The 24,372-nt window shown below is 45.2% G+C and overlaps 1 protein-coding gene across 10 annotated transcripts in view; it reads left to right on the top strand.

Annotated features, from left to right (window-relative positions):
- The window catches only part of ATXN1 (ataxin 1), a 408,360-nt gene that overhangs the window by 248,547 nt on the left and 135,441 nt on the right, over nucleotides 1–24,372 (top strand). For all 10 annotated transcript variants that reach the window (XM_059179401.1, XM_059179406.1, XM_059179402.1 and 7 more), the window contains one exon: nucleotides 6,210–6,336. The gene's annotated coding sequence lies outside the window, so the exon portion shown is untranslated. The remainder of the gene's footprint in view (nucleotides 1–6,209; nucleotides 6,337–24,372) is intronic.

Genomic DNA, 24,372 nt, shown 5'->3' with positions numbered 1-24,372 from the left:
TTCCCACACGCTGTAGGAACCCGTGATGGTACAGTATGGAGAAGTTGTATTACCTGATCTACTTTAGGAAGTACGATCCAACGGGGATGACCCACGCAGGGTGCGCAGGGAGAAGACTGCCGGCGAGAAGACCCGGGAGCCAGTGGCTGGTGGAGGAACGGGGTCTGAGCCAGCCTGGCGGCGTGGGCTTGGAGGTCGGGCTCCATGACACTCGACAGCGAAGGGGCGCAGGGAGGAAGAGAAGAAGGCAGTGGTGCCCATAGCTAGAGTCAGAAAGAAAAGAGGAGCCCTGGCTCGGGGGCAACAATGGGAAGTTTTGAAACAGACGTGATTTCTGAAGACTGGCTTAATCCAGCAGCTTGAAAGGGGGAGATGCCAGGGCCCAGGGTACAGGTTGAAAAACTCGAGGCAAGAAAAGGAAATTGGCAAAGAAAGAGAAGAGGGCTGAGCGTGTCACCTTGGGGAACACATACCCTGGGTCTAGAAGGAGTAACAAGAGGGGACACAAGCGGAAAAGAGGAGCAGCAGAGTGATGGGAAGACACCAGATTAGTACCGCCAGGGAGCAATCAAGAGGACTAGGATATTTTGGTTATAAGAGACAAATGAAACTCAAGGTGATTTAAACAAACAACAAACAAAAACCAAAAAGAAAACACCCCAAATTTGTTGTATCTCATATATATTTGTTGTCTATTGCTGCATAACGAATTACCGTCATTTAGGGGCTTCAAACCACACCCCTGTTATCTTTGCCTCTGCACCTATCCTAGCTTAGCTGGCTTCTCCATTCAAGGTTTCATAGGGATGAAATCAAGGTGTTGGTTGGGCCACATTTTCATCGGGGGCCCACCATCCTCTTTCAAGGATGTGGTAATTGACAGAACTTATTTCCTTGCAGGTGTAGGTCTAAGACCCCCATTCCAGGGCTGTCAGCTGGTGCCTCTCTGGTACCTTTTCATGGGGTGCAAGCCCCTCCCCCAACCCAAATATGCCCTCTCATTTTGAATCACAATCTTGGAAGAGCCCGTTCCTAGGAAGGGGTCGCCTGATTAGGTCAGGCCCACCAAGGACAACCTTTCTCTTTTAAGGTCCATTGATTGGGGTCCTTACTTTTAGCTGCCAAATCCCCTCACAGTGGCAGCTGCTGAATTTGTGCTTGAGTGAATAACTAGGAGAAGGTGTGTGTGCACTGGGACATTGGGCTTCTAGGGGACCACTGTGGATTTTTGTCTCTCACAGCATAACTGAAAAATTCAGGGATAAATTTCACTTTTGGCATGGCTGGATCCAAGGCACCTCACCGTCATCAGGAATTGGACTTTCTGTCTTGGGTTTGCTCCCTGTTACAGAACCTCATTCTCAAATAGGTTTTCCTCACAAGGGAGCAAAACAGCTCTTAGGAGAACCACACTTTCATGTTCCAGCGTGTCCAAGAGAGGAGCTGATTGGCTTTGATTATGTGCCTGTCCCTAAAACCAGTCCTCATAGTGAAAGGGATGTGTATTCTAATCTTCCAGAACTAGGTGATGTGCCCATCTTTGCACCCAAGACGTAAGACCACCCCAACCCAGATAATGAAAGAATGGGGAGAGGTCACTCCAGAAAGACACTGTTGAGGCAGAAATGCTCGTCCACTGAACTAAAGTTAAAGGAAACTGAAGGAACTATTGAGAAGCCGTAACCAAAGAGTGGAAGAGAAGTCAGGGAGGGAAAGGCCACTGCTTTTAGGAGGCAAGTTGAGCTCTATCTGGTATAATACCAGCACTGAATTTATACCACAGTCTCATGTTCGTTAGTGAACAGGAGAGAGGCAACAGCCATCTGGGAACATCTCCTAGGGATAGCAGTGGCTGAGTGTCTTGGCCAAGAAGTTTCCAGCAGAGAAGAAGACCCATGGGGAGAAAGAGGGCAGAATTGACCCAGATAGGTTGGAGCCAGTAGAGGGGAGAGCAGACAACAGCCCAACACCAAAGCAACAGAAATTTCCCCCAGCTTATAAGGTATGTGGGCCTCTGGGGGGTTTTTTGCCATTGCCACCTCTCTAGACCAGACAGGTGTTCCTCTTTCCACTGTAGCCATCTTAGAGTGATTAAATATACCCGAAAGATTTGTGGCCTCTGTCTGGCTAGATCATTGACTGGAAGTCTTAATCTTTAGGGCAGGCTTAGCTTTCATGGTTCTTAAAGTGTGGTCCGTGGACCAGCAGCACCAGCAAAACCCGGGAACGTGTTAGAGATGCAAGTTCTCTGCGCCACACACCACCCCCCACCAGGTCTAATGACGGAGACATTGGGGAAGGAGGGAACCCAGGCATCTGTGACCTCTGGGCGTTTCTTAAGACCTCCAAGTTTTTCTTTCTTTTTTTTTTTTTTTAAGGTTTTATTTTTTATTTATTTGAGAGGGAGAGAGCACAAGCAGATGGAGGGGCAGAGGGAAAGGGAGAAGGAGATGCCCTGCTGAGCAAGGAGCCCTGCTGGGGCTCGAACCCAGGACCCTGAGATCATGACCTGAGCCAAAGACAGACATTAACCGGCTGAGCCACCCAGGAGCCCTGACCCCCAGATTTTTCTGATAATGGTTCAGGTTCAAGGGCCCCTGCCTCAGAACATCCATACCTCCCCTCCACATACCACCAGGGTTTTCTTAACAGAGGCTTGGGAAGCTACGAGAATCAAGGATATTTATGGGAACTGTTGAAAAGTCGCTAATGACTCCAAATGTAATGGGTTGGAAAACAAAAGACAGAAGGGGAAGTTGTAACTTAATTGTTCTCCCATTCATGGAGGGTTTTCATGTAGATGATAGACATCATAGGAGCTACAGGACCCCAGAAGAAGGGCTTAAATGATAAGCTGTAGAGCATTCCTTTGGAGTAAAGTTTAAGTCGTAGAACAGGTTTTGGCTATGGTTCATTTAATTTAAATGCAAGGTCTCCTACTAGACACTGTGAGGGGTTTGCAAAAGAAAGGCACGGCAAGGTTTCTTTCATCAAGGAGCTTATAAACTTTTTGAACCTCCAAGACTTAAGTAAATCCAGTGGCAAAAAGAAAGACAGTATAATGGAGTGCTGAATTGAAAAGGATCTCAAGTCCAAATGTGTGGTAGACGCTGTGAGTGCTAGAGGCAGTCAGGGAAAGGAGACCTTGGCATTGTGTCATTTTCTTCTCTGGACCACAGAATGCAACTGTCAGCCTGGTACCATTTCCCAGGTCTGACGGTGGGGGTAGTGGCCGCTTGGGTTGGAGAATTCCTTTTTCCTGCTGTCTCTTCTTTCCCAGTTTGTTGAAGTTTGTCAAAACTGCAAAATCAAAACAAGGAGCTGTGTTTCGAGACTTTGAACTTGAAGTATTCTTAATGTCTTTGGTTATATGAGAAACTTGTAGGAGAAATTCCATGTCGTCCTGGGTGTCTTTAGATGGGACAAGACTCGAGTGGAAGTTTGGCTTATTTGTTTCAAACAGACTTTCAGACTTGAACTTCGTTCACGGGGAGGACATGAATGAACCTGTCCCAGGATGCCTTTGTTTTGCCGGATGAAGAAAGAATGAGCTGATTTTCCTTCGCAGAAGGATTAAGTTGTACCAGATCGGGGATGATAGGGAACGAGAAAACACTTCAGATGAACGCAATATTTCCATTGCTTTTTATGCTTTTCATCCTGCTGCTTCCCTGGGTAAATAAACAGATGATCAAGGCTAGAACCAAAGGAGAAGGCTCACAGGACGCGGACATAAAGGCTGTTTGGAGTCCCAGAGAAAAATAATAAAAACATCTTAATAGTAAAGAGGAAGCCAGCAAATTTGGAACCTACTGCAAAGCACTAGGAAGATTTTTTCAGAAGTTTATGGGTGATGCGATCTGTTTTTAGCCCTTGGAGGTAGGGGGAGGGTTTTCTTAACTCCAGCTGTGGCGTGCAGGTGTTAACAGAGAGCTCCCTTCTCTTTCTCCGTGATGACTGATGACGGGGTGACATGAGATGCATTAGGAAACCAGAGGCTTCCTCTCCTGTCACATCAAATGTAATACCTGTCTTGAACCAGGCTCCTCTAGCAGAAATTACTCGTGTTTGTTGTTCTGGTAGTTGGGAAGAAGAAACCACTCTTATTTCAAGGTCCTGACAACAGCTCTTGGGCTCATTTCTTGATAAAGGAGACCCAGCTAAAATGGCCGGGGGTGGGGTGGGGAGAAAATAAAATACCAGAAACGAATGGTACCCGTCCAGTCAGATCACATCACGTAGAGGCTGTGTTCTGGACCTGCTGAACTTCTCTCACCTGGTCGTTTTGTAAGAAAAGCCGTCCGAAGTGCCCCATGGCGAGTGCGGTACCCCCAATATGACTGCAAATCACAAGTGTTTCTTTTTCCTTCCTAATGCCTATCCGATTTGCAAATTTCACACATGGACTACAAATGGTACCTACTGGTTCTTGTCTGCTCCTCTTGATGCAGTGATCTCCTTAAAGGCTGGGTCCTTGGCTGTTTTGTTCACTATTATGAACATACACCCTGCTGAATATAGGAAGAACCAAGTAAAAATTTGTCCAGTGAGTGAATGAATGAATGAATGAATGATGAAAGCACTTCGTACACCTGAAACTAATATAAACTTATCTGTCAGTTATCCCTCAATCAAGAAGAAGGAGAAGAAGAAAGCACCTTGTAAACTGTATTCACTCGAAAAGCCCCCCATTAATTATATTTGTATCCGCTTCCTCCTATCTCCCTTCTGTCCTAATTTCCTTCTTTCCATTTTTTTAGTTTTTTTGAGGTATACTTTGTCAGTGTCTTACCAATTCCAAATCGAAGATTTGCTGTTCTTCGTTTTTGCCTTTTTTTTTTTTTTAGGGAATGAGGACTGCATTTTTCCCTCAAAAACAGGGTCACCCCTACAGGGCTAGCCCCGAGCCTCCCGTCTTTGTTCGGCATGTGCTTTGCGGCTTTGAAAGGGAACTCGTTCGTGGATGATTTGTCTGGGAAACTAAAAGGGCGCCAGCGCGGCACTTAAATTCGTGGTTTCTCACGGTCCCCAAAGCCCGTCACGTATGTTCCCATACCTCAAGCCTAGTCCCCCAAGAATACCCGAGTCAAAATAACTTGATCGTGTTGGCCCAGACAGCGCCGTTCCTGGCTCTGTGTTCAAGGAGGGGGGGAAAAAAAATCAAGAAATCCAGGTGTGGAAAATATTAAGGATTGGGATATGAATAGGGCTTTTCTTTAAAAGCAACAAACAAACAAAAACTCTTCCAGTCCTCTCCAGCAGGGCCTCGGTGTGCACTTCTGGGCGGGTGTGTGGAAGTGTTACCCTCGGTGGGCGGGAATGGCAGACAGCCAAGTGGAAAATTTCACAGCCCTGCAAACCTCCAGTGCACTGAGCGCTGTCAACCAGCCATCGGAGGCAGCCCAGTGGCAGGGACCAAAGAACCCTGCGCCTGCACAGGCCTGAGTTGTCAGCCACCTTCCACCCTCCACCCCCCTCCCCCTCCCCCTTCCCTTTGCTTCCCGCTCTCTTCCAAGCCTTCACTTTCTTTCTCCCTGAGCTTCCAGAAGGCTCTGTTTCCGCTGCTGGGCTTCCCCGGACCCCTCCGTGGCTGGGACGTTTTCGCACAGCAGCCCATGTAGACTTCTTTGCACATTCGGGTGCCCCAGGGAGAGCGGACCGTTGGTGGCTAGCCAAAGCTGACTTTTAAATTCTGGCTCAGAGCTCAGTAACAGGCTTATGACCACTAATAATACTTGGCGATTACATAGTGCCTTTCTTCTCAGGAACTGTGAGTACTTTGCCAGAGTGATCTTATTGATTTTCCCAACAACCCAGTGAGGTAGGAAAATGGCAAGAGGTGATCGTCCCAGCTCCCTCCCTTTTGCAGAGAGTAAAATCAGGTGGCGTGTTATGAGACTGTATTGCAAGTTTGCATCTCAGCTGGGATTACATCGGGACTGCCCCAGAACCGGCTTCAACTTTATGGGTGGGGGGGGGGGGGATGGTGGGGAGGGACAGAGGGAAAAGGCTGACGAGGCCACGCTGCATCTCCTGGGCCTGGAGCAAAAGTCCTACGCTGCTTTTTTTAAGGAAAGGGTCCTGGAAAGTGGTCTTGGGCGAGTCATCAGTGAGTGGCATGGACCACGAGACTTCATTTGTTGGGATAACCGAGTGATCGGATGGGGCATTTACCTGTCCCTTTTTTTTCTCTTTGACTCCCGCTCTAGGGATTTCTCACTCCTCTGGAAGGAAGAAAGAACACGCCTGAGCCCGGGAGCGCTCCAGCTTCTTGTGGGGAGTCTCTATGGTGAAGGCTCAGCCCCCGCTACCTTCGAACAGCGCGCAGTGAATGTCGTAAGTGAACGCGCAGTGGCGTCTGGGGTGGTTGCTTCGCAAGGATCCGTGAATCATCGCGTGTCACCGAGCCAGGGAAACGAAGGGGCATGAGCATGAGTTCTAAGGGATCATCCAATTAATTTCTTTTTTTAGCAGAGAGGTGCTGTTTCTATTTGCCGCGAACTTGCCTCTCTCTCTACTCATTATTTCCTTCTGGTGTAGAAGAGTGGAAGACAGTGATTCTTTTCAATGGCTAGTGCCCCCCTGTCCTGGGACAGTTACACAGAATCCACTGCAGAGTGGACTCTTTTAGCTGGGCTGTCCAGCTTCTTTGGGGTTCGGTGGGTAAAAATCCTCCGGGCGAACGATCAGCCACGAGAACTGGCACCCAGCCGATATTTTTATTTGTGGAACGTTTTATTGTTGTTGTTGGTTGGTTGGTTGGTTTTTGGAATGAAACTTTTTTTTTTCCCTTTCAAAAATCTGAGGTATGCAAATACAGTCAGTTGTGTTGGGTGCTTGTCTTACTCAGAATTGGCTGACTTACTGGTTTTTATCAGATTGCAAGGTCAAGGCTTTGGGATTAGTAAAGTATCAGGGGCTGGTTGCTTTTCATGAGGAGATTAAATATCAAGTCATTGAAGAGATAGACCACACGCTGGGTTGCAAGGAGCTCATTCCTGCGCAGAATTTAGGAATCTGACCAGCTCCTTTGCTTTCTGGAGATTTTAACCTCATTGCTAGATTGGGTCCAAAAAAAAAGTTTATAAGGTTTTGATCGGGAAAGAATACAGCTGCAGGAAACCAGGGATGGGCTATGAGTGTATTGTCTTCAAGTTTTAGAAAATGAAGAACCAACTTTGACTAGGACTTCGTGTGTGTGTGTGCATGTGTGTGCATGTGTGTGTATGCCTATATATACATGCAATACATATATATATTTAATACGTGTCATATATTTGTGCATATATTATATAAACAAATACATATTTTAATATGCAATATTTATATATAATAAATATACAATATTTATATTTATATTTATATACAATATATTTATAATAAATATATTTATATAATTATATATATAATAAATATATTTATATATACACACAAGTATATGTGACATATATATTTAGACATACTATATAAAATTTTATATAAGTTCTTAGCTTAACAGTGCAGTCAGGGAACTTCTCCAGGCATTTTTAACTTACATTTTTGCAGTTGCACAAATGATTTTGAAAGAGCAAGGAGCAATACTATGGGGGCACATACCAGGGAGAAAAAGCATTAACGCTGAAACAAAAAATTTCCACTGGATATTTTTTGTTTTGTGGTTTTCTAAAAATTTGTATTAAAATATTCATCTTTATCCGTATTTCCTCAGGGTTAAATAGTCATGCTCAAATAAACTTACTAAATTTAAAACCTCCCAGCACCTCATAGTAAATGGTGGGAAACACTGGTGTTTTAATGTGTTTCTGTTTTGTGCATATGATCACATTGGTTCCCATGGAAATGTACATGCAGCTCCTGGAATTAACAGACCTGAATTCTAGCCCTGGTCCTATGGTTGAGGTCAAGAAAGTCTGCAACTTTGACAGGTCACTAACCCCCATCAAGTGTTACTTTGTTAAGTCTACATGTTTACTTTTTATTTTGTAAATCTGTATGCAACAGCAAATAACCTGTGAATTGATCAGTTAACATCTTGGTTTGATGTCCCCAAAAGGGGCACAGTATTGTATAAGGCACTTTAATACTTACTTAAAAACAAACAAACAAAAAAACAACTCTCTTGTTGAAGTTTCTCCCACTATTAAGGAATAATTTGCATCCTAGAGTAGTAGGATATTTTACTAGAAATTATTTTCCCACTGAGATGGCCGTTAGAATACGTGATGTTTTTTTAAAGCATTTTTATCCTAGGAAACAAGTATTGTATGGAATAGTGTTGTAGGTTTCAGGTTACATCTAAGTGAATAACACAGACACTGTCATCAAAATAGCTTTTGTTTCAAATCTGATTTTTTTTTAAATATTGCTTTGAAATGCTCATGTGATAAACATTAAATGAGGTTTTCAGAGGAGTTCTGAAGTATAAACTTTAAGATGCCACATGCCCCACTAAAGTAATTTTAAAATCCATCTGTAAATAGAGTGTGTTGAGAGAAAGGAAGAAAATACGAAATTCTAGTGAACTCCTTCAGTGCTAAGGACTTCCTCTTGCAAATCGCATTTGCTTGTTGGGGGGTGTTGGGGAGGATCCCAGTTTTCTCAGCAAGTTGTGAAATTAGTGATCTTAGTCATTAGTTATCTTTTGGGATCTTGGTATGTTTTTACCTTGAGTTCATTACTTTGGTATCCTGGGTGCCCCCAAACCTGTGCCATTATGATCAGGAGAGCAGGAGATTTTTCAAAGAACATGTGCTTGCATATGGCGCAGGAACGTGGATGTATAAATATTTGAGTAACCATCGTAGCAGCCATTGGTATGAGCAGCTTCTGTCCTCAGCATTCCTTGCAGACTGCACCCCAAACTTAGTGCCTCTGTGGGACCCTCTGCCTGTCATCATTTGCTACCTCTCAGATCTGCCACCGTCTGTTTAGCAGATGATATCTCAAAGTCCAGAAAGTGTCTCAAACTGGCCCAAAGATGTGGTATCTTGTACATGAAAGGGGTGGTCATGAAAATTGACCTGTGAGTCAGGAGACCTGGGTTTTACACATGGTATTGCACTTAACCTTGGAATCTGGGAACCCCCAAAGCTCTGTGGACCCAATTTATGAGGAGTAACATGAGAAAGTTGAGTTAAGTGATGTCTGGTGATTCTTCTTGCTGTGTGTGTCACGTTGCATAACATACCAGCTTGAATGAGGCATTCATTTTAGCCCGTTTGGCTTCTAAAAATCAGTGATTCGGCACAACTTCAGTTTACAACTGTTTTTAAAATATTGAGCACAGTTTTATGCTATTATATGTGTGTTATGTCTGTCACTGTCATGATACCTGCCCTCCCAGATAGCATGATAACTCAAAGGTGTTCCTTTGGGGCTTTCTAAGAATATAGTTTTAGTCGTTTAAATTAAGGATCCACCGATCGGTCTTTTTGAAAATTAAATATGAGTCGCTTTTGAAATTAAGTTTCTTAAAACTGTCCACCTCCACTCTCAAATATTGCTTAGCACAGGGATGCCTGGGTGGCTCAGTCATTACGCATCCAACTCTTGATTTCAGCTCAGGTTGTGCTGTCAGGGCCCTGAGGTTGAGCCCCACACTGGACTTTGCACTGGGCATGGAACCTGTTTAAGATTCTCTCTCTCCCTCTGCCCTTGCCTCTCCCCCATCAATCTCTCTCTCTAAAAAAAAAAAAATACATACATATATGTATACATATATATATATGCTTAGCATATATGCACAGAGGCAATGATCTTTATTTTTTTCTTAAGCTTCTCAGCCTCCTTAAGTAGGACTTCTCAAGTTACCGTTTCAAAGCAGCCTCTCCTAACCTACATAAACTAGCACCCACCCCACCCCTCTGTACCAGCTAGCATACTTCGTTTTCTTTTTAAGCACTTTATATATTATATATTTATTTGTTAATCATCCATCCCCTCAACTAGACTGTAAGCCCCATGAAAGCAGGATGATGATGGTGATGATGATGATGATGGTGGTGGTGGTGATGTTGAGGAGGAGGACGATGATGATGATGACGATGGTGATGATGATGGCGATGATGGTGATGATGATGAGGACGATGGTGGTGATGACGATGGTGATGATGGTGATGATGGTGATGATGGTGATGATGATGATGATGATGATGATGGTGATGATGGTGATGATGATGATGGTGATGATGATGATGATGATGGTGATGATGACGATGATGGTGATGATGACGATGATGGTGATGATGATGGTGATGATGATGATGATGGTGATGATGGTGATGGTGATGATGATGATGGTGATGATGGTGATGATGATGATGATGATGGTGATGATGATGATGATGATGATGGTGATGATGGTGATGGTGATAATGATGATGGTGATGATGATGACGATGATGGTGATGATGACGATGATGGTGATGATGATGATGATGGTGATGATGATGGTGATGATGGTGATGGTGATGATGATGATGGTGATGATGGTGATGATGATGATGATGATGGTGATGATGATGGTGAGGATGGTGATGATGGTGATGATGATGATGGTGATGATGATGATGATGGTGGTGGTTACCAGCTGAATCCACAACACCTAAAATGCCATCTGGCCCATTGTAGGCACTCAGCAAATAGTTGTTGAATGAATGTCCAAGGAGAAAGTTAATGTACGCTGGGACTTCCCACGTGTGGGCTAACCCATTAGAAGGAGGAATATAAACATAGTTCTGATGAGACCTGCTTGAATCAGATAGTAATGTGATCAGGCAGGGGATGCCGTGGAGAGACCCATCTAGTTTCTTTAACTTAGAAGTTGATACTAAATGTCCGTGATGTGTATAAGTAAATGTGAGAAAGGAAACAATTTGTCTAAAAAAGTTTTATAGAACTATCAATAGAGTAGGGGGATTTTCTGATACTCTTTTAAAAAAATCCTGCCCTGTGTGTATTTCCTCTCATGTTCCATTTGAGTGGTTTGCCTTATCAGTTCTTTCTGAGCAGCTTACCCTGGCATTCTGTGAATGGAGGTAGCTTGGTCTCTCCCCATCACGTCATTTCGTCGCCCCTGAGAGCGGGAGCCAGCCTTGAAGTGAGCTCTCTCCCCAAAAAGAAACTCACCATTTACTGAGTAGCGTCATTTGCCCTGTCTTTACTGCTGGATGAGGCACCATTTGGAACAAAGAAATGGCATGCTGACACAAAGTAAGGCCACCTAGCATCTCCTGTGGTGTGAGGGAGGGCCTTCACAAAGTCTTTCTCTCTCACTCTCTTTCTTTCGATATTTTATTTGTTTATTTGTCAAAGAGAGAGAATACAAGCAGGGGGAGTGGCAGGCAGAGGGAGAAGGAGGCTCCCCAGTGAGCACAGACCCCGATGTGGGACTCGATCTCAGGACCCTAGGATCATGACCTGAGCCAAGGGCAGATGCTTAACCCACTGAGCCACCCAGGTGCCCCTCACAAAGGCTTTCTTAAGTTATAATCATCCCATGTTGCTTTCGAGGATGGCAAGAATAAAGGTTCCTTGCATTTTGTCTGTTTATGGACCCCCCCACCCCTTTTCAGAGGAACTGCTCTGAGTGCAGAAGTTAGGTTTTTCCTAGGAAGAAACCGGAGACCCGAATACACACCTCTGTGCCCATTTATACAGCATTCTGCCGTCTTTATAAGCTTCGAAAAATGGCACCTGAATTTCTAGTCCCCAGAGTCAGAGAATTGCATACACACGCTCTGATAAGAGTGATTTGGGAATTTCCTGCGTGTCTAGCAATTTGTACCTTTTAAATTTGCCATCTGTGACACCACATTCTCTAGCATTCTCGCAAAAAAAAAAAAAAAAAAAAAAAAAAAAAAAAAAAAAGAGAGAGAGAGCGATAAAGAGAAAGCTGTTTTCCGTCCTCACTTCTGAAGGCCCCGTGACTTGGCCTGTGACTTGGCCTGTGTGTCTTCAAGGCTCTGATTGAGCTCTTCGGTGCACAGCAGAGTCTTATGTGGTCTTTTTTGGTTTTCAGCTTCACCCTTTTCTCTCCCAGTCCCAGACTTCCTTCCAGCATGCCTCACTGAGAGCCTCACTAATTCCTGGCCTGGGCCCCTCTGGCGGGGCCTCCAGAGGAATGCTCCTTCTGCGAGCTGATGTCAGAGCTCCTTCCTGAGTCCTTGGCAAAGTCTAGCCCATCCCAGACAACACCCTTTCCCCTCGGCATCACCTTCCTCCAGCACCGGGCCTCCTCCTCCAAGAGGAGAGGGAGAGAGAGAGAGAGCCACGGAGTCCCCAGAAGATGTGGAAGGGAATATTCGTGTTCTGTGGGGGAAAGGGAGCCCCCGAAGCCTGGTGAGACTGTTTCCTAACTTGAGTGGTGCCAAGGTCAAAGTTTGTGTGTTCTCTTGAAGGTTAGAATTCATCACATAAAGGATACTTAGGAAAAGACTCTTGGGTGCCAAGGTGTGCTGAAGTCTGTTAGGGATACAGGGATGCATGATCGATGTTTGCCGCCCTCTGAGACGTTGCTGTTGGAGCTCTTGTCGGGGAGGGGGGTTTACACTCGGGTGTGCATCAGGTGTCCTGGAAAGGGTGATGGGTCAGAGTGCTCAGAGCCCGGTGCTCAGGGAAGGCTTCAATCTCTGCTGCACAGCAGAATCAGGCCTGCAAGCCGAGGGAGCTCTTAGCCCCATGTGCGTGTGGGCTTTGAGAAGGCAAGGCAGGGAGGGCAAATAAAACCGGTCTCATATTTACCTCCTTCTACATTCGGGTACATGACACCTCTCCATCAGAACCTTCTTTCCATCAGAAAAGATGGGATTGGACAGCCAGTGGAGACATTGGATGGGGATTTATAGCATCAGAAAACCATTCTCCTTTAGGACCACCTTATGTATCTCCTTGCAAAAGCTGAAGCCTAAACTTGGGGTCACTCAAAGAAAGGACACCATTCAGCCCAAGTAGATAGAATGTTTTCAACTTGAACTTCGATGCAGAAACCATACCCCAGGTTTAAAAAGTGTTTCTCAAGGAATGTATCTTTGAGGTGTCCACTGCGGAAGAATCCTTGTGCACCAAAGTAGGAATGACTCACTCCTGGTGCCTCCCCCACACCTGAAACGTTTTTTAGAGAGAGATTAAGTAAGTCCCACACTTCTGGGCATCTCAGTGGCTGGCTGGATTGCTCATCTTTGTTAAGATATCACTGATGTGAGTGGTTTCTCACCCTGTGTCTCATCCCATAGTATTTGAACTCCTTTCATGATTCCTCTCAAACATGGTCATTTCTCGTTGGCTTCAGACAGAAAGGGGGGCATAGATGTGCTTGCTGGAATCGTTTTCTCAAATTTCCATGAGGTTTCTCTTCTCTTCATTTCTCCTTTTTCTTCTCAAGCCTTTATAGTTTGCATGGAACTGAAAAATTATAATTTCTCCAGGGCTAACATCCAAGACTTTAATAGGCCGTCTTAATACTCTGGGCTCCTTCGAGTTGCTACCCGTTAGAAACATTGTAAAACTCCGCAGAACAAAGAAGACTGGCCGCAAAGATTGTTCCCTTCCTCTCCCATGGCCAGCCCTCGTTTTCCAGTTTTCTTTGCCTTTTCTTTGTTCCCCAAGGAGAGGGGGGCATGAGATTAGGATGTTATTGTTCGGAAAGGGGACAGCTCTGGCCTGTACAAACAAGATCCCCCCCCCCCCTCCCTTTGGCAACCTGAGTGGTTCTACCTGTTTTCTGGCTCCCAAGCTTCTGCTTGTGAACAGGCTCCCTCCCCACCACCTGCAGGACACTAATAAATTAAAGATACAGTCGTCAGTTAGTTACTATGTGTATCTACCACTCACAGAATTTATAATAGAGGCATTGGGGCTTTATCTGAAGTGAGTGTCTTGCCCCCTCCTCGTTACCACCCCCATGGAGCACAAGTGTAGATTAAAGGGTAGTTTGTCAAGGTGAGAGCTGGGTAATGTTAGTCTGTCACTCGCCCTAGCAGAGCCGATTAGCTGCCAATGGGTATCTTGTTGCTGTCATCGGACTTTGTAATCCAGGTTCCCAGCACGGCTGCCGAGCTATTTCTGTGCCCTAGTGGTGACGCCAGTCGTCCTAGCAACCTGCTGGCTGGCACTTCCCCTAAGGCAGGAAAGGGAGTGGCAGGGGAAAGCAATGGCCTCCAGTGGGTCAGGAGGGAGCTGGCAGTCACCTTACTCCTAGAGGACTTTCCATTTCCTTCACTGGGAAGGCCTCCAGGAAGGGATGTCAGTATCATGGGAGTGTCACTTACTCAGGATCATGGACCGCATGGTCGTTCTGGAACGGATAGCATCCCGTGGTGAATAACACACCAATGAGTGGATGGTCCAGGCAGAATGTGGGGACCGTCAGGCCAGAATATCAGTCCATCTCAGAACATTAGATGGTCTCAGGTTTTCTTGTGAATTGGGTTCATGTTCTTGCTGTCCATCACCACTACCATCCTGAGTTGGGGACCCAGATAGCTGTTTGGGAGGAATCGGGTCAGGAGAGGCAGCATGGAGGGAAACCCCCCTATAGTGGACCTTGGTTCCTTTCCCAGCTGTTGGCTCTGGCCCGAGAGCAGTTCGGTGGAACGGGAGCTTCCATGCTGGGCTCTGGTAATTGATCCACACACCCAGCATTGGAAAGGAACACGACTAACCATGTGCTCTTCTTTTTCCTTACATTTCTCCTCCCTTTATGTGAAATTGACTTGGCACCAAATCATTTCCCACCCTTTTCTGATGTAGTTTCAACAGAATATACAAATCCTGAGTATTCTATCTTAAAGTCCCTAACCTAGTTGGCCTTGCCTAGATGAAGTCTCAAATTGGGCCATCAGTTGACCTGGGATGTCTTGGGGACTTCATCACACAGCCACTTCGTGATGGAGGGGCCTAGCCAAAGACTCCGGCTGGCGTTTTCTCTTAGGGCTGCTTCCATCTGGGTTAGCCCAGAGAACCTCAGGACATTTTTCATGAAGGAAGAACTGAAGGCGGGGTCTGCTCGCAAACCTTGTTCAAGAGATGGAGAGCAAAGGCGGATAAACGGGATGTCTCCAGAACATCTAAAACCGGAAATGGCATAAAGTATCATTGGTACCTTTCCTTCGATCACCAAAAGGCTTTCTGCACCATCAGAGCCCTCGTCTTACTTCCTCCACGGAATGGCCATACTTAGCTGAGACAATACCCATGTGAAACTGCATCTTTCTGCCAGGGAGGCCAGTTGGAACGTGAGAGAACATTCCCAGCACACTTTGAACACTCATCCAATGCTCATTCCCCCTTCCATACCCGGAAGAAGGGTAGACTGGAATTAAGAGAAATGATTTTTGAACCAAAACGAAGCACCTAGGTTGCTGTTGATATTTTCGGAGTGTCCTGTGATTCCTTGGTTGTTTCTTAACACATAAAGCAGTTCTGTTTGTCAATGTGTGTGCTGTGCCCAGTAGATCATTACTTTAAGTTGTTGAAATGGTTTAAATGGTAGAAGACACTGTGTGTTCCTAGAGCAATGAATACCTATGTGAAATTGTAGAGAAGTAGAATTGGTTTTTTTTTTCCCCCCTGAAATCATTATGTAACCCTTCATCCAGTATTTAATGGTAAATAGTCATCATTCCTCATGGTACACAGGCAGTGAAGACAGTTGTCTCATATTGACAGGAACAATGAACACAGCTAGTGTGAACTATGGTAACATTGGAAGATTAAAATCCTTCTATAGGTCTGATGTTTGCTTTTTTTAAAAGAGATTGGATAAACAGATGATACCCAAGGAGGCCTCATCCACTCAATGCTCATATTTTTCTTTTTTTAAGATTTTATTTATCTAGTTGAAAGAGAGAGTGAGTGCATGTGCATGGCGGGAGACAGAGGGAGAGGGAGAAGGAGGCTCCTCACTGAGCAGGGAACCCGACATGAGATTTGATCCCAGGACCCTGGGATCATGACCCGAGCTGAAGGCAGACTTCTGACCGACTGAGCTCCTCAGGCGTCCCTGCATTTTTCCTTTCACAACCGATCTAGACACACAGTGATTGGAAGAACACCTAGAATAGGGAGATCCTGATCTCTCTCTCTTGAATGTGTTGTTAGTCACAGTGGTAGGTGGGAACATAAATAATAATAATTAAGGAAAAGCTGGAGATGCCTTGGGTTGGATCCGGGAGCAGGAGTATCAGGCTAAGGACAAACATCTGGTCACCTTCCCCCAATTCCTGCCCTGCTGAGACTATGGGCAAGCTACTTTCTTCCTCTGTGCCTCTCTTTCCTTGTCTTCCAAAGGACGTAGTTATCATTCCTCCTTAACAGCATTAGATTTAAAGGTATTAGTCCAAATAAGAGGCTTTTGGAATCTTCTTTTCTCTTCTTTAATCTTCTACTCATCAGCTCTGTGTCCTTGGGGAAATTGCCCAACTTCTCTGAGACTTATTCCCTTTTCTGTAAAATAAGGTTAATCATACCTACCCTGCAAGATTGTTTAGAGAATTAAATGAGACACTGTGGGTTAAGTTTTAGCCCAGAGATTGCTCCCTAGGAACGGTGCAGCTCTAATGCTATTAGGATGATAAGCTTCACAAAACAAAATTTATCGTAATGTGTTGCTAAAACGAACAGGTGAACAACTGCAACTTGCTAATCCCTTTGTTGTAGAGAGGTTTCCTCGATTGTACCAATTGTCATTAACCATCAATGTCATTGCCTTGATGGTGAAATCAGTTCTCTACTGTTAAAATGTTCTGCTTCTTTGACATATATAGTAATTATAATGGTGAACGTGACAACATTTGTCAGAATTATCCCTGTGCATGTATTCTGAGGGCCCTTGGAATTTTAGGTGATTTTTTTAGTATTAGTCAAACTGAAAGGCACAGTAAGTTTGGAAGGTATGATGGTCTCGTCTATAAAGAGAATAGGGAGATTCCCAAAGGCTATTGATATGAGTGGAACGCTAAAAAAGAAAAACATTAAGATATATTTTGATGTGGTTACCCTGTCTAGGTGGTGAGAGGTAAAAATTACCTAGTCTAACTCTTTTCAATTACGGTTAGAAAAAGGCAGAAGATAGATAGACACATTCCTGTATCTTCTTTCAGCAAATATGTAGAGAGTGCACTGTAAGGAAGGCATCCACAACGGCCGAAGGAGCCTTCAGTCGCTAGGTGAGGGATGAAAGTAGACACCCCCTTTCCATGGTTGCTGATGCTCTGTCCGTGGTACCCACAGGAGGCTACGGATACAAACCCGCGAGGCATCTTCAGGCTTCAGGGAAGCCTTCATCCTCAAGACTTGAAGGATGGGCAGGTGTTAAGCAGGAAACAGAATGAGTGTATCAGTTTGCATCTACCATGTAACAAACCACCCCACTGTTTAGCAGCTTCAGATCACAAACATGAATGGTTTCTTGGTGATGCTGCACGTCCACTGGGCTCGTCTAGTCTGACCCGCTTGGCTGGAACTGGTGGGACCATATGGCCTCACTCCTCGGTCTGGTGGCTGGTTGGAAGGCTGATGGGTGAGGGGAGCTTCCATGGGGATGGCTTGTGCCTGTTCCTCGTGGTCTCTCATCCTCCAGGATGCTCATCTGAGCTTCTTGGTATTGTAATCTCAGGGTTCCCAAGGGCAGCAAGAGAAGACAGACTCTCTTATCCAAGAGAGGACAGACTCCAGCAAACAAGTGTCTTTCAGCCTCTGTTGGCAAGATCTTGGCTAATTTCCCTTTAGCCAAAACAAGCCACTTAATAAGCCCAGATTCAAGGGAGGTGAGGGGAATGCCAGCTTGGGTTGCTTTGTGGACAGCATGCACCGGGCTCAGAGGTAAGAGAGAACCTGGCATGCTGACACCACAAGTAATTCAGAGTGGGTCACAGAGCAGGTAAGATGTGCAGCGGTCAGGCGCCGGATCGTCAGGTGTCTTTTCGGTAAGCTCCACTGAGGAGCTGGGAGTCTGTCCTAAAACTGAGGAGTCATTGAAAGATTTTCAGCAGGATAGCGACACAATCAATAAGATATCTAAAAACCTGGGTGGCGGGCAAGAGCCTGAAAGCGTGTGTTGGCAGCCCAGACAATTCAGGGATGATTCCAAAAAGCTGTCCTGGGGGTACCTCGGCGAAGGCAGAAATGCTATAGTTGAGAGCTGGTTCCAGGTTGCCAGGTGCTGTCTAATCAGTGGGCCTCGACTGAGGGTGGAGGTCCGCCAGGGGATGTTGAGGCACACAGAGGAGGAGCAGGCAGGGAGCGTGAAGCAGAGGAAGTATGCGCGAGAACTCAGCCCAGCTTGAGGGAGTCAGATCTTGCTGGCTTCTTTCCATTCCTCGTGGGTGGGATCCTGCTACCCCCTGTGTCTGGGGGCTTCCAAAGGCCTGCCCGTGGGTTGACAGTCTCCAAAAGTGCCTTTTCCTGGTGAATGATGTCACAGCGTCCCCCCACTATTTTCTTCCCAACTCGTTTCCCTGTGACCTCGAAACCGACAGTGTCTCCCAAGGGCCCTCGGGCTCTCCCCAAAATCCTCCCCTGCCCTCGGATGGGACCAGGGCTCACCCATTAATTTCAAGAACTGACCTTTTAACTGTGTTATTAAGTGTAACTCTTTAAAATGACAAAAATAGAAATGACTGTTTCATTTCACTAATTCAAGTCACCGAGAGTGAGAACTTGTGGTTTTTGCCGATACATTGGGGAGCCAGTTTATTATCATGGAAGCTACCCAATATCAGGGGCGGGGGGGGGAGGCAGGTGGGACCAGCTGGGTATTTTTCAGAGCCTTGGATTATAACTCAAATGCTGAAAGTATCTTTTAGAGATAAAAAGTGGGGGAGGGGACACCTCCGTGTGCATTAAGCAGGTAATAATTTGCCATGTTTTCTTTCTAAATTTTCATTAAAAAAAAGAAAAGAGAGAGAGACAGACAGACAGACAGACAGACATAGAAATGGACAGGCAGCATGGTGCAGGCTGCCGGGGATGGCCTCTGATTTCTCCTGTCTTAGCCTTGATGGACACCATCCCTAACCGTATAATTGAGAATCCTTGGAAATCGAGGGTTTGGAGGAAGACAAGAAGGAAAACTACACGCCCAGACCATCGTCCTGTGAGGGCAGGTGGACAACTTTTGTAGCCGAGTCCCACACTTTCTCCATTTAAAGAGTTCCAACAGCTTTTTCTAAGTCACCTTCCCCGGGAGGACCCTTGGCCATGGGAGTCGTTCGCGTTGTGCTCGCCCATAGGAGTGTTTGTCATGTCAGCTTTGCTTTGCCTGGGGGCCGGGACTGGTGGCTTCGCTCTTGGGTAGCCCAGATGTTCCTGCCAGGCACTGCTCCTTGAACGGGATACATTTTCGAGGACAGGAAAGGGCTTGAGAACCCCCAGTGCTGGGTCAAAGGCGAAAGGTATTTTATTTTATTTTATTTATTTTATTTTATTTTATTTTATTTTATTTTATTTTATTTTATTTTATTTTATTATTTTATTTTTTCCTGCTGAGAAAAAGCAAGCATTTTTGGTATTTGTATCTGAGAGTCTCAGTCAAGCCATTGTGTGGAGGACTGAGAGAAAAACGTGCCGCAGAAGACCTTGTCACAAGTGCCCAAATCTGGTGAGCCCCATAATCGTGTGACCCAGAAATGAAAACATGGCATGTTTTGGAATTCCTGATTCTGCCTGTTTGCTTTAATAGCAGATCATTGCCTAAACACTGACTCATTGCATTTGACACTGAAAGGAAGATAGGGTTTGCTGTGCTCAGGCCAGTCCGGCTTCTGGAAGAGACTAGAAGGAGTGCCAGTGAACGGAGCAGGACAGGTGACCGTAGGAGTACCTAGCTCTTGTGCATTTGCTGTACATACCGTGATCTCCTCTGAGGCTTTGCAGGCAATATTAATAAGAATAACGTGCTTCTCTTTATAAATACACGTTCAGCCTGTCCTTGAGTATGGAGAGCATAGGAGAGGAAAACAGAACCTTCTTATTTTTGAAAGTGGGGTGCAGGTGTGTGCCTGCTGCCACCTGGTAGTGTAGCACTGGGTTTTGTCAGCTTCTTCTCTTGCCCACTGGTGCTTCCTATGGAACTGGAAGCAAGGCGACCATGCCTGTCCACCGGGGACAGGAGTATACAAGTGAGGTCAACACTCTGATCAAAACCACCTCCTGTTACCTACTTTTTAAAGAAATGGTAGCAATACGGTGCAGTCAGAATGAGTGGAACATTTTTCCAGAATCCACTCCTTTGATTACTGTCCAGGGGCAGTCATTAGAATCTCCAGTCTGACCGACAGGGTACAGAGGGAGGGAGTAGTATTTGTTAGGGATTTGGAGTATCTTCTAAAGAGAGACAGGCTACCTCCATTCAGAACCTTGTTCTCTCCCCGCTTTGCTTATGGGTCCACTGTCCTGATGAGAGTAGGGTCTGGCTCTCCCTCCCTCTCTTTCTCTGTCACACACAGATACCCACACGAGCCCCCCTGGCAGGCCCTCCAGGGAAGCCCAGAGGGTTGTGATGGTGCCAGAGACCATGGCTAACCTTGCTAGCTCTCTTGTCTCAACTGTCACCTGCAGAAGGGGACGGTTGTGAGCTGCAGGGTTCACTTGTCTTAAATTAAAAGCCCTCCAATCCTATCTGTCCGTCTTACCAGAACATCCTTCGTGGATGTTTTTTTTTTTTTAAGATTTTATTTATTTATTTGACAGATAGAGATCACAAGTAGGTAGAGAGGCAGGCAGAGAGAGAGGAGGAAGCAGGCTCCCTGCTGAGCAGAGAGCCCAATGCGGGGCTCGATCTTAAGACCCAGGGATCATGACCTCTCCAAAGGCAGAGGCTTTAACCCACTGAGCCACCCAGGCGCCCCTGATCTCGAGTTTTCAAACGTTGCTTCCTCCTTGCAGCCGACTCCAAAATGCAGAGCTCTGAGGCCTGTATGTTTACGTATCCTACCTTGATCTTAAATTTACCTACCCTACTGCAGTGCATGAAACTGAAAACTCAAATTAGTTTCTGGGATTAAAGCGGTCTCCGTGGCCGAAAGTGTTTGGCAGAAGCTATGTAGATCTTCTGATAAAACTCTAGGTTTTACATCACACCTTTTTTTTTTTTTTTTTTTTTTTTAATTGCTGGAGATCTTTCAGACAGAAGGGTGAGCATGGGGATGAAAAAGCAGAAATTGGATGAGAACCTGTCTCCAAAGGTGAGCCGTGGTGTGGGGAAAATTTCCAAGTAAGCACAGGCTGATTTCAGGGGTTCCTACCTGTCCCTTTATATCACATCTCCCCGTTCTAGTTTTCAGACCTAATCTTGCCTCCCCCTGCAAAGGCCTCAAATCAGTTCACGTCCCCTAGTTGAGAAACAGTCTGCTAGAGATATCTGAAGTCGGTAGGGACCTTGGGCAGGGTAATTGCACTTTCCAGGGCTTAGGGACCTAAGGATTGAATTTGTTTAATGCTGGAATTTCAGCTGATCCTGGAAGAAATCTTTTGGATGTCATTTTTTCCAACATATCATGAAGCAAGCAGCTTCCCCACCAAAATCAATACCTATGCTACCCATTTTGATGCCTGTACCGTCACTTTTCATATCAAATAGCCAATACCTTAATAATCATTTAATTAACTTTGCATATAAATTTCATAGCTATGGTGTCTGTCCTTCATCAACTTTCTTTCTTTTATTTTCTATTTAAAATATTGTGATAAACACATAAAAGAATTTACTATCTTAATCATCTTTCTTTTTTTTTTAAGAGACTGGGGCGGGGGGGAGGTGACCCGGGGAGAGGGAGGGTAAGAAGAGGCAGAGTGAATCTTAAGTAGGCACCACACTCAGTGCAGAGCTGGACATGGGGCTCGATCTTACGACTCCAAGAATATGACCTGAGTGGAAATCAAGAGATAGTTGACAGACTGAGCCACCCAGGTGCCTCCACCATAATCATTTTCAAGGGTATAGTACGGTGGCCCTCAGTAGATTCATACGGCCGTGAGGACAGGCACTGCCATCTGTCTCCAGAATGCTTTCATCTTGCAAAACTGGCAACATGAATTCCCCATCACACATGAACTCCCCATCCCTCTTGCTCCCAGCCCCTGGCAAGCACCAGGCTTCTGACTCTCTGCATTGGGCTCTTCTAGGTACCTCAATAAATACGGTATGATTCTAGGTGGAATCATACCATATATATTTTTTTAATGATTGATTGATTTCATTTAGTATAACATGCTTAGGATTCACCCAACTTGCAGCATGTGTTAGAAATTGCCTTTTTGAAGACCGGATAGTATTCCGAGGTATGGCTAGACCACGTGTTGTTTATCCATCAATGGACACTTGGGCCGCTTCCTTGCTCTCTTTGCTGTGAACATGTGTATGCAGATGTCCGTTCATCATCTTCACCAGCCTTGTTTTATGTGCTTGCCAAACGCAACTGCTTGAAGGAAACATGCCATCTACCCTTTCTGAGCCTTTTATTATGATAGAACCAGGTAGATGTTCTGCCCAGTAAATGTTACATGAAATATCTTCTGGGCCAGTCTCTTACCTTCTACCGGAAATGCTGCTGTTTGCAGTCCCCAAGCATTGATTCAACCTTCCTTTTGTTTTCTATTAAAATGCAAATGACCCTGAGACCTAGGCCACAGATAGAGATACCAAGACCTTGGTGTGAATTGGTTTAAGGGGGATCCTGTCTTGGAAGCTTTCTCCGCCCACCCCTGCCCCACCCAGTCCACTGCTCTTTGCTCTGTCTGTTCCTTCTTTATAGCCTTGCATTATTTCTGCAAGTACCACAACCATATTAAAGTTACTTAGTTATATTTTGCCTGTTCTGTAGAATAGATGCTTCTTAAGGACAGGACCCTTGTATATTTCATGTCGGTTTTTCAGGCTTTAGTAAAATGTCACACACAGTTCTGAGTAAACCATTCATTCATTCATTCGTCAGGCATTTATTGAGTGTGTCGTGATTGAATCTTAAAATTGTGCCTTTCCGGGGGCTCTGGGTGGCCGACGAGCAACTTTATCCACTGCAAGGTTTGGCAGGTTTTAGAAATCTTTGGTTCAACCTTCCTATAACTGTAAGTGCAAGGACAGTCTTAGATGCATGGATCAAATAGTTTTCTATCACAAATCTACCTAGTTTTTTTGTCCTTCTGCTCAGAAAAAGCATCAATCTATGTAAGTTTGCCTCCTATTCAAAGGTGAGACAAGATGGGCATCTATGTCTCTTCTTCCTTCTGGAAGTGACTTCTAAGGGACTGCTTTTCCCCCTCACGGCTAGGAACAGTTCGATATACATTCTCAAGCAGCCCTAAGAACTTCTGGGTGCCCTTAATCTCATTATTTGCGATATCCGTCCTGTACCGTTTACAAATGCATTGCCAATGCTTACATGTTGCTCACATCAATCCCCTTGGAAAAAGGGACTCAGGTTCGACTGGTTCGTGTTGGTCTGTAACTGTGCACTGTGCACCTCGCTGTATGCTAGTAACTCGTAGCCCAGGGGTAACGGATGCTGGCTTCCTGTTCATTCATCCCTCAGCAACTCCCTAGCAAACAGAAGTCACTCTGATACCAGTTGGATGCTACTTCCTTCCCCCTTTATAAGGTAACAGTTATTACCTTATAAACTAATTCATTAGTCTTCAACTATATTGTGGCTTTCAGCTCTAGCCTCAGAGTCGATGAGTTCTCGGGGAGGTTACTATCAAGGCTATTCACACCAGTCATTATTCTGATTTATATTATCCTTGTCACTGTTGTCCCATGATTATTGTCATTGCTACAGTTTCCCATTGGGCGGTAAACAGAGTGAAAATGCGCAGTGGTCACTACATGGAACCCGAAGTTGAATGTCTTTACCAAGAGCATAGACATGTTCAGTAGGGAACAGGACGAATAAATGGGGTCTTCATCTTTTAGTCTTCCTTTAGGCAGTTCTGCTTCTTCTCCCATTAAACTTTTGGGCAAGGTTGTGAGCAAGTAAGAAAGTTTAAAGTCAACTGTGGGGACACCTGGGTGGCTCAGTGGGTTAAAGTCTCTGCCTTTAGCTCAGGTCACGGTCTCAAGGTCCTGGGATCGAGCCCCGAGTCGGGCTCTATGCTTGGCGGGGAACCTGCTTCCCCCTCTCTCTCTGCCTGCCTCTCTGCCTACTTGTGATCTCTGTCTATCAAATAAATAAATAAAATCTTTAAAAAAAAAAAAAAGACATTGTTTAAAAAAATAAATAAAGTCAACTGTGTTACGTCTTACCTTCTGGCTTTCTCATACTCGTATTTTATCACGATAGAAATGGAAGTTACAGGAAAGATAACAGGGGAATGCCTACATAATGAACTACGGTAAACAGCTACATTGAATTTATGCCCATAGAAAGGGAGCATTCC

This window comes from Mustela lutreola, chromosome 6 (genome assembly GCF_030435805.1).
Source record: "Mustela lutreola isolate mMusLut2 chromosome 6, mMusLut2.pri, whole genome shotgun sequence".
Taxonomy (NCBI): domain Eukaryota; kingdom Metazoa; phylum Chordata; class Mammalia; order Carnivora; family Mustelidae; genus Mustela; species Mustela lutreola.
The sequence above is the reverse complement of the archived record's forward strand: the minus strand, read 5'-3'. Positions and strand labels throughout refer to the sequence as shown.